Here is a 14,544-nt window from a genome sequence, read left to right on the forward strand (position 1 = left end):
CTCCACAGTCAAGATAAGTGTTTTTCTAAAGATGGCTTCGAAATATTGGGTATAAATTGAAAGCTTGAGGCAGGAAATCCTGGGAGGAATTTTCTGCCCTGCATCATTCTTCAATACAGCTCATGACAATTCCTGCAAATCCTCGGCTTGGTGACTCTCTGTATTTCCTATGGAGAAGGAGAAGTAAAATATCATCTGCATCTCCCGTTAGGTGTGCAGAGCTCAGGAACACTTTGGAGCTCCCCTTCCTTGTCCTGGGGACATGGTGCAAGCAGGGACCCCTAGATTACCCCATGGGTGTGTGAGCTACATCCCCCATCCCAGCAGGGGGGAAGGGCATCAGCACTGAGAGGTTTACATTTAATGTCAAAAGCATTGACTAAATGAGAGAGACAAAAAGGGGATTTCAACTTTTGCATCTTCAGTCTGAGACATCTAATACTGTTTTTTCAGAGAAGTGCAGGATCTGAGGCACTAAAGCCTCAGTGGGATTTTTTGTGCATCAGAAATTTCCCTCTGCCCTGTATGCATCTCTGATCCAAGCACCTCATGCAAGGCATCTGTGGCACAGAAATTTTCCCAAGCGCATTAAATGTATACTGGGTTTTCAATCTTATTATTTTACTGGCAGTGTCTCCATAAAGCAGCTGCCTTTCCTCAGGCTCCAGCTGTCTGGCCCTGGGATTAGATAAGGCACTTGGCTTCTGTTTTCTAATAAAAGTTGCTACCCTGAAGTCATGGAGGAAAGCTGGGAACAATGACCTGCTTTTTGTCACAGCCTCTCCTGGGACACTTGGATCCTGGAGCCTGGCATCCTGTGAGCCAGTGGCAGGAGCTCAGCCTGCTTCCTCTGGGAGCTGCTCCTCTCCTGCTGCTTGCTCTTGAGAAAACCAGTTTAAGGTTAAACCCATTAGGGCGAGACTACAGTTCAGTCCCCGTCCTGCCCCAATAGCCATGCAAGCAGAGAGGGAGCTCCAGGGCGGGTGGGGAGCAGGGGTCCCCCCTCGCGCAGAAGGATGCTCGGTCTGGGCTGCGGGAGCAGATCCTGGAGACACCCGAGCAAGGAAAGAGGAAGGGCTGTGCTCTCCGAAATGAGCTGCTGCTGTCCAGCCGTCTTCTGTGAAACACCCGGTGTTCATTAGGACCATATTTCACATTCCAATAAAAGAGAAGAAAGGCCTCCCAGAGCTTTTATTATGGAATATGTTGCTCTTGTAGGAAAGTGCCAAGAAGTTCACTTATTACCCTGTTAACTCCCTCTGTTGTTTCCCTGTGGTTTCCACAATCAGCCCTATTCCCAGCCCAGCACACAGTTACATTCCTCACCAGGAGACACAGCTCACTCTTACCCTGGAGGGCCCAAGCTACCAAGTGCAGATACATCCTCCAGTGAATAAGGATTTCTCAAAAGTGTCCGACTAAATGGAAGAGCCAAACTCTCTCCAGATTTAGCTTCTCAAGGGTAAATGCTGCATTTCGTGGGGGGGATCTGGCACAGCTCGCAGCACTGTGTGGGTGGTGACAGATATTTTTTTGTTTCAGAGGTCTCTGCTGTTTCACAATACTGTTTGTTTCTGGTTTGGGGTGAAAAGCAGTGTTTCCAGTACACTCTGTCCAAGAGAACAGTGCCTGCAGCCAAGGTGGCCCATGGGCTGGGGTTTGCCATCTGAGACTGGCCTTTGGGTGACATCATTTCAGCAATTTTGCTCAGTGAAATTGTCTTTTCCTGGAAGGAAGACACAGAAAACAGGCTCATTCCAAGCAAGATAGGAACAATACCAAGACATTGCACTGAAAGCGCAGGAGGCTGTCCTTGAGCTGAGGATACTAATCAATCAGTCGAAATATTCCAGAAAAAGCCTTTTAGTGGAGCAGCACTGTAATGTTTAGCTCCCTGCTGTGCGGTATCTTTCAGCAAAGAGCTTTCAATTGGGTTAAAATATTAAGAATGTTCAGTGAGAAGTGGTTGCAGTATTATATCCACTTTATGAGCTGGGCAATGTGGCATGACACCACCCAGCAAATATGGCTGGGAAGAAAAAAGGTGCCAGGACGTTATTATATCAGGGCTTCCTGAAAAGTCAAGCTGTATTAGTTTTAGGCTTAATTACTTTGGTAATTATATATCACAGTTCTCCAAAGTACCAGGGTTTAGCAAACATTTACCTTCTGTATTTTGCATATTTCTCCATGAAATTTCGTAGTTGGATTTACTACCCCAAAGCCAGTCATTTTGGTTCTCCAGGCACTGGGCAGATACAGGAGTGCTGTGCTTAGCATCCCTGTGCACTTCCATCCCTTAAGGACATTTTTATGTAATACTGCTAATGATGACATAACATTAGCACTGGGATTGGCCCACCTCTCCCATAAAATCTGTGCAAAAGATCAGTCAGGTTGCCAGAGCATTTATTGGACATAGCGTGTTTAAACTGTTTAGTATTACTATTATAATAATAAGACAGTATTGGGAAAAGATGAAGAATGATGTAAATTAATGTGTGGGGAAAGTGGATTAAGATGACTTTTTAAAGAACTACAAGAATTTCCTCTAGTCCCACAGCCACATAACTATTTGCCTGAGGACACTGAGAAAACATGAACTTTGCCTCCCTGTATTCATCCCTGTCACACTGAGCACTGCAAATAGCCGCTAATATTCTTCCAATGTAGCACTCTCCATTTAGATTTGTGAATTCGTATCAAGTCGTTCAAATACATTATCCCAGAAAAGAAGTAACATGTAAAGCAGAGAAACCTCCAGGAAAAGGCTGTTGTAGTATTTTTGCCATCTTGCTACCTAAGGGAGATTCTCAAAATGCCTGTGTAAGGCTTTCTCTGTTAGCTGCACAGAGATTATACCTCTTGCTAAATGAGGCAGAAGAAGTGAACAGAAGATCAAAGATGAGCACCTAAGTCCCAAGATGTTTGACCAGGCATAGTTTATGTTTGGCTATGCATGAAATTGGGCCTGGCAGCACAACTAGGTCTGTAGCCTTAAGCTCCATAGTGAGCATGGCGCTGGGGAGCTGCCACAGGCTTTGTTACAGGATGCAGGATTGTGCCTTGGTTCCCAGGACTGTGGGGAGACTGGCATCAGGCAAGACAGAACTGCTTTTCTGTGAACAGTGTTACACAAGTACAGAAAAAGCAAATCAAGCCAGAAGGTAGAAAGGGGTGGTTATACAGCTTGCCAAGGCATCCCCTGGCTGCACTCAGCCCCTGGAAAGGGGCTGGCGACCTGCAGCTGAGAGAATGATGCTGATAATCAGAAGAAAGCCCAGAAAACAGGAACGACCTTGTAAACCACATCCACAGAGAAAGAGAGGTTTGCTTAACATTTGTCAGTGCAGAGCAGTGGCCTTCAACTTTTTTCTGTCTATGGACTAAAAAAGTATTTCCAGGGAAGGCACAGAGCACAGACACAGTCTTCCAGTCAGTTAAAAAATTGCTGCAAAAGGGAAGGAATAAGCTCCTCTCCATTTTCTGGGGGGGTCAGGCATAGACAAACAAGCTGCTGCTGCAGCAAATAGATGCAAGTCAGATGCAGCAAAACCACCGCTAGTGCTGATAGGGCTGAACCACTGAGGACAGCGTGGTGTGCGTACCATCAGTGGCATTCAGCAGCAGGCCAGGCAGGTACCCACAAGAGATGTGCCGGCATGGCTGGTCCTGGTCTGCGATGGGACAGACGTGCTGAATCCCTTTGAGTAGTGCTGCGTGACCACACAGACACAGGAGCAGGAGCGCGTTGGTGACCTGAGCCACCAGGCTGACAACATGTGGTGACACTGATGCTGTGGCACTCTAGGACTATAGGGATGCGAGGGACCATGGGGCCATAACCAGCCCCAGGGGGCTGTTTTACTTTCAGATGCCAACCTGCAACGAGGATCTGCAATCTCAGTGGCGCACAGTGCCAGCTCCAAGAACAAGACCAGGGAGTTTCTCTTGCTTTCACGTGCACATATCCAACAGCACTTTCCGCTGATGCTCACAATAGGTAATCCCAGAACTAAAATTAAAGAAAATCAAAGTAATTGTAAAAGTCTGGCATCCTGAGCAAGGCACAAAATGCTGGGGATCATTTTCTGAGTGAGGGAGCTCACAACTTTACAATACTTTACTTGGGAAAAAATATTTCCTGAAGGAATTGTGTTATGAACAGAAGCTCATTGAGTAGATAAGAGGTAATCATGGAATTAATCATCAGAGATTCACTAGGTGGAGCAAGACCAAAAGAGCTGGTGGCTTTTGTCTCCAAAAGCATGTCACTTGAACACATGGACCATCATCTTCCCCTTGCAGCCCCAATTACAGCGCAAGAATGCATTACACATGCTTTCATCTTGAGAGCCCTTTAAACGAAAGGTCCTTGAGCCCTCCAAAGCACTAGTGAAAGCCCTCCAAAGCACTAGTGCCCCTTTCCCTCAGTGATCTCAAGGCTGAATCCACCCTGTGCCTGTTCTTGCTAAGCAGTCGTTCGTCACCCTCCAAAACAAAGACTGTTCCCCGGGATGACGCGTGTACCGTCTTCAAGGAGATGCGTGGAGAGAATTAACAAGCCAAAGGGCCAGGCTTAATTTGCCCGTGGTAAGAAGTTCTCCCAGCAAGCTCAGGGAGGAGCTGTTATTTGGAAGCACGATTGCTTGTGGCTGCTGAAGGGTGCACAAGACACCACATTGGCTCAGGAGACCTTCTTCTGGATCCGATGAACTGGATCCTGGTGGCATGGGGAGAGGGGCAAAGGGGAGACAGTGGGATGCAGGGAGGGGAAGCACTGAGAAATAGTTTATCCCATACATCTCCTGCCCCTGACCTAGCCTGCAGCCTGGCCCTCCACTTGCCTCTGCCCAGCAGGAGATGATGGCCCCGGGAAGGAGGTACCCACACAGCTCCGGTCCTCCATCCCCACCTACCTCAGGGGTGCCTCTGGCCCTAAGAGTGGATGCGCGGCCTTGTGGCATCATGTGTGAAATGCCTCTCTGTAACTCGGTTTTATCTGAAAAAACAGCTCTTTTTTTCCTTTTTTGTTAACCGTATGACTTTTGCTCGTTTCTTCACTACCAAACAGCACAAAACCAAATTCAGCCCTGGCACAAGAGAAAATAGATCCATGGGATTGTACCAAGTTGTGGTCTAAATTTCAACCTGATTATCCTGTGCAAGGAAAAAAGCCATGCTTGAGAGGATCCTGCGCTTGCAGTGCCGGCCAGGATCTCGGAGCAGCTGCAGCACCCTCCCGGGCTGGGCATGCCCTCGGCACGGCAGCAGTTGGCATTGCGGCGAAGGCTACGTACGCCACGGCAAGAGAGCACCTCCCAGGACCCCCCATGGTGGAGTCCCACGTGGAACGTTTCAGTGCTGCCCGTGGGAAGGGGCTGAACGTGAACACACCATTTCTTCTGCTTTTGGCCCCGATCCTTGGGCCTGGGATTTCTCACTTCCATCCAAATGCCTTTTGCAAGTGATTAAATACTGAAACATCTCAAGGTTTTCTCTTCTAAGTGAACTAATAAATAAAAAAAAGGACTTGTTTGGCTTGCAACAGGGCAGGAATACTTGAATGGATGCCTAGTTTTGCTTATTAAACATCCAGAGCAGGAGAAAAACTTCAGTTAACAAAACTGCCTACAGCCAGGCAGCAAAACTCACTGCAATATTTCCCAGAGTTATTCACAATCCATTGCAAACAACAACTGCTATGTCTTCACAATCAGTCACCTTGGGCTTTGGTGTGTGGATTTAGATGCCATTGTTTTAGTCACGACACGAAAAATGAATTGCATTGTTGCTGTTACAGCTCTGTTTCTGGGAAGAATGCTTTCATGGGGTGTACAGAACATAATCCTCAAAGGAATATTATTTTCCACAGTTTAAAAAAAAATGAACTTTAATACTATATGTAACAGCCCTTTCAACCTCTTATAAGTGAAGCTGCTTCTTCCTAATGCAGGCGGATAGAAGCCTGAAGGAGCTAAAATTGCACACACGGGGCTTACTTTTAAATACTGCATCCAAAATACTGCCTTTACATAGGCATCGCAATATTGGTTTTCATATCCGTCACTCATCTTCACTTACTTTGGAGCTTTTAATCTGTTTTATGAAGGGGATGTTAGAAATACTATGACAACCTCATCTGGTGCTGGAGTGGTTTAGGAAGGATCCATGTCTGGCCCCTGTGCTATTGGGACAACTCCTAGGAGAGCAAATATGTACAAAGCACCTTACCCAGCCCAGCTGTGCAGGTTCTGCCAGGACAGGGGGAGGCAAAGAAAAATGTTATTGTCCTGAAGAGCCAGCAGGATTCCTCAGATGTTTGTTGAGGAAAGAGGAACATTTTATTGCAAGGTCAGTGGGAATTTCAGTCCTCGGGAGATCTGTAAATCTCATTCAGGAATACGCCACTATTTACGAAGAGATGAAGGGCCTCTCTCTACTGCCAGTAAATTTGATAGCAACAACTCCGTTGATTTCAACAGTGCAAGATAAGCGATGAGCTCCTTACTGAGTCAGAGGGTTTCAAACACAGGCTATTGACTCCTCACGGCCACTTGGATTTCCCCTGAAAACTTCCTTCTGTGCCACTCACCAAACCTGAATTTGCTTGGACACATGAGGATAACCCAGCAGGAGAGAGCCTGGGAACAGCAACAGGCAAACCTTGAGGACCCAAAATGAAGTTCAAAACAGAAGAACTTCTTGGTGTCTTGCTTTCAAGACCTCAAAAAGAAGTACTGGTTTTGCAGTTTCATATGTGTTTTCCCCCACCAGTACTTTCCACCATGCAGTAATGGGGAATTTATGGGCAGCCTTTCCTGCTGGGCAAAAAGAGATGCCCCAAGGCAGTGAGTCCTGGGGCAGGGAAAGTGCCTGGGCTGGAAGAAAACAACTGCAGTGAGAAGATGTCCCGATTAGTCCATCCAGGTCTAAATATGATGCTGCTACCATCATGAGGGCCAGCTGGGATTTGGTTCCATCCAGTGACCTTTGAGATCTGTGTTTCATTCCCTAATCTAAAATTAGGCCTCTCACCCGCTGTACACAAACTGTGTGCCAGCCCGAGCACAGACATCGGTGTCTGGGGAGGACCCACGAACTGAACACTGGTGAGGACGAGAATGCCCCGGTCCCAGCTTTTAAACACGGTTGAGCATATTTCTCCCGCAGCCGTGGGCAGCAGGTATTCGAGCAGCTCTGCCAACATGGCTGAAGCAGCTCTGGCTGCTGCAGGGTGGTTTTGGCAGTGCCAGGGTTCAGCTGGCAAGTTTTGTTTTGCGGCAGCTGTTGAGGATCACTCGACTTACAGGCAGCCCAGTGCAAGCGTTGGTCTCGAGCTTGGTTTTGTATTCAAGACCTGACGCTGCAGAGAAGGCACGTCAGGACCAGGAGATGGGCAACCCAGCCCTGCGCTGTGCAGCACAGCTGGGCTATCACATCTGGGAGCACCAAGCCACATCACAGAAAGCATGGCTGTCCGATGCTGCCCAGGATGTGGCTTCTCGCACCATTTCTTGTAGCTTAACTGGTGAGGCAGGTCCCATTTGCCTTCCCTCAGCCCCTGGCTGTGCCGACCTCTGAGGGCATCCGAGTCAAAAGTGGCCCCATCTTCGTGACTCCTTTTTAATGCAGGAGCACTGTGAGAAAAACAGCATGCACCTTGCAAGCACACACACAGATGCTTGTCTGGCTTTACAGAGAGCTGGTCCTTGTGTGTTCACGCTGCCCCCCCCCCCCCCCCCGAGGGGCATTAGGAAGCTAGAAACAGAGAAGCAGTGTTATATAAAGAAGCAAGAGTAAGCTGGGGAAAATAAAGAAGAACCGTGGGGTAGTAAGTGCTGGAGTACTTTAAAAATAGGGTGATAAAAATGATGGTGCTTTTCTGTGAGAGGATCTCTGAGGCTTCTCTGAAGCCGCAGTGTTTCCCAGAATAGCTGTGGTACAGGCAGATGTGACCCTCCCCAATTGCCCCAGCCCAGAGCTCTTGCAGATCTGCTCCGAGCGCCTCGTTCAGCCCCATCCCAGACCCGAGCCCGGTGCTGCGACCCCACAACATGCCCTCTGTTTCCCAATGGGAGTGGGATGGCAGGAAGCCATCCACTGGAGTGAGATGTGATGAGACTACCGGACTTCCACACCGGAAAAAGCACTTCCAGTTTCCTTCAGGTGAAGAAGAAAAAGCTACACCCTTCCCTTAGCTCCTGTCACTCCTCCCCAAGTCACCGTGTGGCAGATGTTGAGGATGCCTGTCTGTCTGCAAGCAGCTCCAAACACAGGGACAGTATCGCTACCTCCATTTCATGGGGGAGGGCCATTTGTCCCAGGCTATGAAGCCTCTTGGCCAAAGGTCCAGGCATAGCAAACTGGGAATGTCCGGCTGCCAGGGCTGTCAGGACAAGGGGACCTCATTTCCAGCACATGATGTCTCCTGCCCGCTGTGAACATGTCAGGGACAGCTGGGCCCAGCCAGAAACCTCTGATATGGACCCCTCCTCCAGTCTCCATGTCAGGGGGAGGCTGGCAGAGCAACCTCAAAAATGCACACCTCCCTCGCACAAATATCAGGGGGAGGGTGCCAAAGAGGCTGCAGAGACGGATGCCTCCTCCACCAGAAATATCATGGCAAAGGTGTCATCAACCTCAGCTATGGACCACTCCTCAAGCAGAAATATCGGGGTGGGGATGCAGACCACGCTTGCATACAAGTCCTTCCTTTGACAAAGATTTAGGACATTCCTGTCAGATTTGAATTCCTGGTTCATTACTCAGACATGTAGGATTTTTGATGCCAGTAGAAACCAAAAATCAAGAAAGCTCTGTATGGTTAGTTTGATGCAGATGTGGCTGGAGAGGGCAAAACCATCACTATGTGAGGTTTGTACTGCTGGTAACAAAGTTCTCAAAAGGGGTTCACACTTTTGAAGCTGCGGGTCAAACATCCAACACCAACCTCCCTCGAACAGACCTGGGTAAAAACATGCATATTCACCATTTGGGGAGGAAGAGAAGGAAGCCAGAACTTTGAGAGAAGGATGAAGATACACTGCTGCAGCGGTTGTTGCTGCTGAACATGGTTGGTGAAGGTCATCCTGCTTGGCTTTCGCATCTAGATTCAGCAAAGCCTGAGCAAATCAATCTGCTCAGCACAAGGGCAGGCTTTTGTCTGCGGCAACAGGGTCCACGTTGGAAAATGGATTTTGCAGGAGGAAGGGAAATTTTTGGATCTGAGAACACCAGTTTGGGTGAGTCCAGTACTTAAAAAATATTCCATATTGTTTAGCATTTAGGTGTTGCTTTTGACCAGTAAGATATTAGTAGAATTGGCCGGCTTGATGGTTCCCTTTAACTTCAGACTGAGCTATCACAGATGAGGGAAGAGTCTGCTCCTCACCTACCACAAAACATAACCTGCACAAGGAGTTCTTTAGACAAGGCCATGAGTAGGCTTCAAAGACAGCAGAAATCTGTCCCTTGGTGTGTTTCTGTGACCATTTTGAAAGCCAAGGGATGTTGTACTTCAAACCATATAACTTAACGCATGTCTACAGACAAAGAATTCATTGCAAATGCATAATTATCAAGGGTTGTGGGGCACAAATGAACACAAAGTTGGGCCAGGGAAGTAGTTCATGAAATAAGAGAAAAAAATGAGAGGTTATATCCTGTCATCTCACAGGAGGTGTCTCAGACTGGCTAGAAACAATAGTCCTATCAGCCTGAAAGGTTTCAGACTTGTGTCCCAGGAGGTACTCTCCACTCACCTGTTGAAGGCGGGCCCTAGGACATACAGAATTCCAGTTAGCTGCAACCTAGGAGGTCCATTGGCACATAGAGAAACCACAAGAGGAAGCAAAACTTCATCCTAGTGATTTTGGATATTTTCAGAAGGAGAAGTCCTGGGTCCTCCATCTTTGCTCACCACTACTTATTTATGTCTTTTACATGAAGCAGTCATCAACAGTCATGGGAAATTTCCCCACAGTGGTTAGTACTGTGTGACATAATCTGCATGGTGAACTTGGGTCCCCTCACCTCCCATTTCCCATGCTCTGTTCCTGCTGCTCACACCTACCCTGTTCCTGTGCTATAAAGCCAATATTTGGGTATATCATCACAGCTCTTCTGAGCCTGGTACCTGATGGAGAAAAAGAGCTCTTGTTTCCATTACTTGCAGTCATCATGAATACTGGAGAGGAAGACAACTCAATCAATCACAAGTAACATATTTTGGTGAGCACATCATTGAAGCAATCCTTTCAAGACCCGAGTGGTCTGAGTTAAAATACACAACACTCTTGAGAGCTGGATCCATCTCGTCTAGACCTCACAGCAGTTACCAGCTGCTTTGCCTCAGCTGCTGAGCAGTGACAGTGCCTTTTTAGCCAGCACGTTCCTCCACTGACCTGCCACGTCCCTCCACTCAGGGAGAGGAGCTGGGGCCCCTCACAACCTAGCTGCCATTGCTCTGGCCTGCAGATCTGAGTCAGTCTTCAGAAATCAAATTTTCAGCCCTTTCACTGACCCCAAACTTTATAAGCTTCTGGAGAGAGACAGATAAATGTGGCTGGTGTGACCTCTCAGTCTTTTATCCTACAGATTAATGAGGACCCCAAATTCTCCTCTGTTACCCCTGTTTGCACATGTCACCTCTTCTATCAAAATATCCCACAGTGAGCAGAAATAAAAGGGGTATTTTGTGCACAAGAGCAGTGAAGCAACCAGCTATGAGCAGCTCAGGGCACAGCAGACGCAGTTCCCATGCTCCTTCATGTGCCTCCCCCAGCACTGCAGGCAGGTCAGCCACCATGGTGGCATCCTGCCCCATCCACCTCCCCAAGCTGCTGCACACCCCATCTGCCATGGAAAAGCTGCTGGACATTACCTGACCCTGGTTTTCCAGTCCAGCCCCACACTGAGAGCATTTTTTGACTCTCAAGCTCTACTTCAGGCAGCTCTACTTGAGCTTGTGTGCCCCAGCTGCTCCAGGAGATGGTCCCCAAATCCCCAGCAGAAGGTGACAGGGTGATGCCTACTCACCTAGAGGGCTGCTACCAGTCACCTGCACCCAGACCTGCTGCTTTTCTAGCACTGAAACATGCACAGCTGGAATTACTTAGGACAAATGAGTTAAACTCATGGAAAATCTCACAGGAAAACTAATAGTTCCCCTGTCTGGTAACAAAGGTGAGTAAAACAAGCTTGAACAAAAATCTCAAATACCATTCAATGAATAAGCATATTGAATTAATGGATTCCAGGAAGAAAACCTCTACCCTTGTAACAATCTGCTTCTTGACACGCCTTTAGCTGGCAGTGAAGGATAACAGCTCTTCGGCAAGCTGAAAGAAGAAATTAAAACTTTACTTCAAAAATAATCTCCTTATCAACACCTCTTGTTTATAGTCTCTTCATTTTTACAGGCAAGACAAATCTTTCATTGTCTAGTGCAAAGGATTCACAACTTTTTTTTAGTAGAGACACGTCCCTTTTATAGGCTCGTGCTCAGCTAAATTTGGATATTAGGACTGCTAGTGAGAAAGTCTTCAATGCTCAGTATAAAAGAGGTAAACGATCCCATGTAAGTTTGCTGATCAAATTTAAGGAAGCATCTGCAAAATTAAGTAACAAATCTCTGAAGTACATCTTGCTTTTAAGTGTAGGTTGCAGCTGAGAAATATATCATGTATATTATGGAAGTTAAGTGTAAAACCCCAGATTTCTCAAAATCACAGACTTAAGATAGCTTCTTAGATAGCATAAACTATAAACGCAGAATATCAGTGTAGCTCTATGCAATACATTCTAAGTAGTTACAGAGCACGGAAGAATTCCCATGCAGCACTAGAAGATGTGCAGCCTGGTATAACTTGGTTAGCCACTACCCAATATTATGTAAGTAAATACAAGATGCCTGTCTCAGTAATCAGACTACATAGCCAAGCAATGGTGTGCTGGTCTACCAGCAGGAGGTCAAAGAGCAGTGATAGGTTTGTTTGGGGTAAATAAGGTCACTAGAAGGATGACACCTAAGCTCTAGGTTTTTAATTTAAGACCCAGTTACAAGATGCTTCTTGTTGCCCTGTCTGCTGGCAGGATTGCCCTGACCCCACTGAAGTTAACTTACAGTAGCTAAAGATAAGGCCCAGCAACAGATCACACTACATGAATCTGCTTTGGATCCCACATAAATCATTCTGTACAGACAGTTATCCAAGAAAACAACCAAGGATGCCTGCAGATTTGCAGCTACGTTTGCTAACACCAGCTGAGCATCAGAATCCCTTGGGCTTTCCCACATCACTTGCTGCAGGAGTCTCCCACAGCCAGGGTCTCCTGTGTTAAGCTGGGGATGAGGCGTCAGTGTCATAAAACAGTAGCACTACTGCTGAGCCAAATGCAAAGACCCCCTGAATATTTAAAGAGAGGTTTCACTGGGTCTGAGACACGTGTCACTGAGCCACTTCCCGCTGCAGATTCACAGCACACCTGGGGACAGACACCCCTGCGTCCTGCAGAGATCACGTACCTGAGGAGAGGACGGGAGAAGCGAACCAGCCCCGGGCCCTCCTTGCATCCAGAACAGCATCGTCTGCTTTCAGCCAGCCACGAACGCTGCCTGCCCGGCCATGCCCAGAGCTACCTGTGTATGTAACTCCCAGGCCACACCAGCCTCCCCAGTGCCTCCCAGGAACCATGTCCCTTTGCCTTCTGCACAAAAGGGTCATTGGATGCAGTGTCAAGCTCGCCTCCAGCTGCACCATGCTGCCCCAAAACCGTCTGTAACTGCAGATGGCAAACCTTTCCTCTCCCCTTCACATTGCTGTTGGAGGAGGCAATGGAGCACAGCGAAAGTTACTGCACTTCAGGGCCAAATCTCACACCCTTTCCTGTTTCCAATGATTTTCAGACTGATGTGGCATCCAGCATTTCTGTCCCATGACGATGGCTGTTCCTGGCTACCAGTTGTCAGGCAGCAAGGGGACCCAACCCCGAGGCGGTCCCGGAGGGGGACCCTCCGCCCAGCTCAGCCACAGGCTGGCCTGAGGTCAATCAGTGTTTTCCAGAGACCAGAGATCACGGGCTTGCCCATTAGGGTGGCCCCTCCGCTTCTGCTTCCTGTTTTGGCAGACATTGCTGGGGGGGTGGTGGGGGGGTGTTCCCTGCTACCATGATCTTTTGGAGAGGAGAGTCCCAGAGACGAAAGCAGCAGCCCCGGCAGGCAGGATGCCTGCCGAAAGGCACAAACTGGGAGAAGCATCTGCTCTCCAGCACCGTGCCCGCTCAGCCAGGTGCCTCCTTCCAGCAGAAACGTTGGCCCCAGATCACGTCTGCTGCAGGGGGATGCCCCCATGCTGGGCCTGCATAGCCCCCCTGAAAGTTGTGCAGCCACAGAGGCGCTGAGGATGGGCATCAGCAGCACCATGAAAGCTCATGGTTCACACTCAGCTTTAAGTCTCTGGACCATATTTTTGCATTTTGCTTTAGACCACAGCTATCACATATAAAACAGAAATCATCCCAGCCACAGTAACCAGGCACTGGGACCTGCTGCTTGCCCCTCTCTCTGCCCCACAGCAGCTTCCCAGGAAAGGAGAGAGGAGGTATGCTCTGCAGGACCACAATATTTTGATTTTCTGCCTCCAGGGCAGCTGCTTCAGCCCAAATCTCACCCAGATGGGTGCAGATGATGCTCCATGTTGAGGCTATCTAAGCGAGGGACAGCACAGCCCTGGCAGCCTTCACAGACCCTCTGCAAGGCCCCCCACACCCGTTGCTGTCACCCCGGCATCCCCTGGCTGTCCTCCAGCCTTCCCCTGCCGTGGCAGCGCGGACGCTTCCCCAGTGTAAGGGGCTCACCACACCTCCACGGCCAGGGATGCAGGTGCCTAGGAAATCAGGGACAGAAATCAGGAAGACAAATGTCCCTTCTGCAAGTGGAAGATACAGGTTCAGAGGCTTTGGGGTGAGGAAGGGAGCCTGTGTCTCCCCGTCCCGAGGCAGGGACTCAACCCGCTGTACTGAAGGTGCTTGATGAAATCAGTGGCTCCTGGGATCGAGCCCTGCTCTGGGGAAGGCGCTTCGCCTTGGGCACAACGCAGCACCCCGAGACGGCCGGCCGTGCTTTCGGGCACGCACCTCACCCCTGCCAGCCCGCCCGTGGCAGCACCCCGCTCGGGGAGCAGAGCTTTTGGGGGCACCTGCCCCATCCCTAACGGTGCCTTTCCAAGCCTGCAATGGGACACATCACACATACGACCCGCCCCGCGGCAGCGAGGCCTGGGTGCCGCCGTGCCCCATCCACCGCTCCGTCAGGGCACGGCGCGGGGGCTCAGCTCCCCGGCAGGGGCAGAAGCCCCCACCGCCGGGGCCAGCCGTCGGCGGGGACTTCTCCTCCCCCGTCGGAGGGGATTTCTCGCTTCCCTTTGGCTCGAGCCCATTTGGGGAGGGGAGGCGCAGCCGGAGTTTCCCCAGCCAGCGGGCTCCCTACGTGGCCGGGTCTCCGCCTCCGCGCCCTCCCCTTATAGCCGGGCTGCCCCGGGG

The sequence above is a fragment of the Haliaeetus leucocephalus genome, unplaced genomic scaffold, assembly GCF_000737465.1.
Source record: "Haliaeetus leucocephalus isolate CR32 unplaced genomic scaffold, Haliaeetus_leucocephalus-4.0 Scaffold191, whole genome shotgun sequence".
Lineage (NCBI taxonomy): Eukaryota > Metazoa > Chordata > Aves > Accipitriformes > Accipitridae > Haliaeetus > Haliaeetus leucocephalus.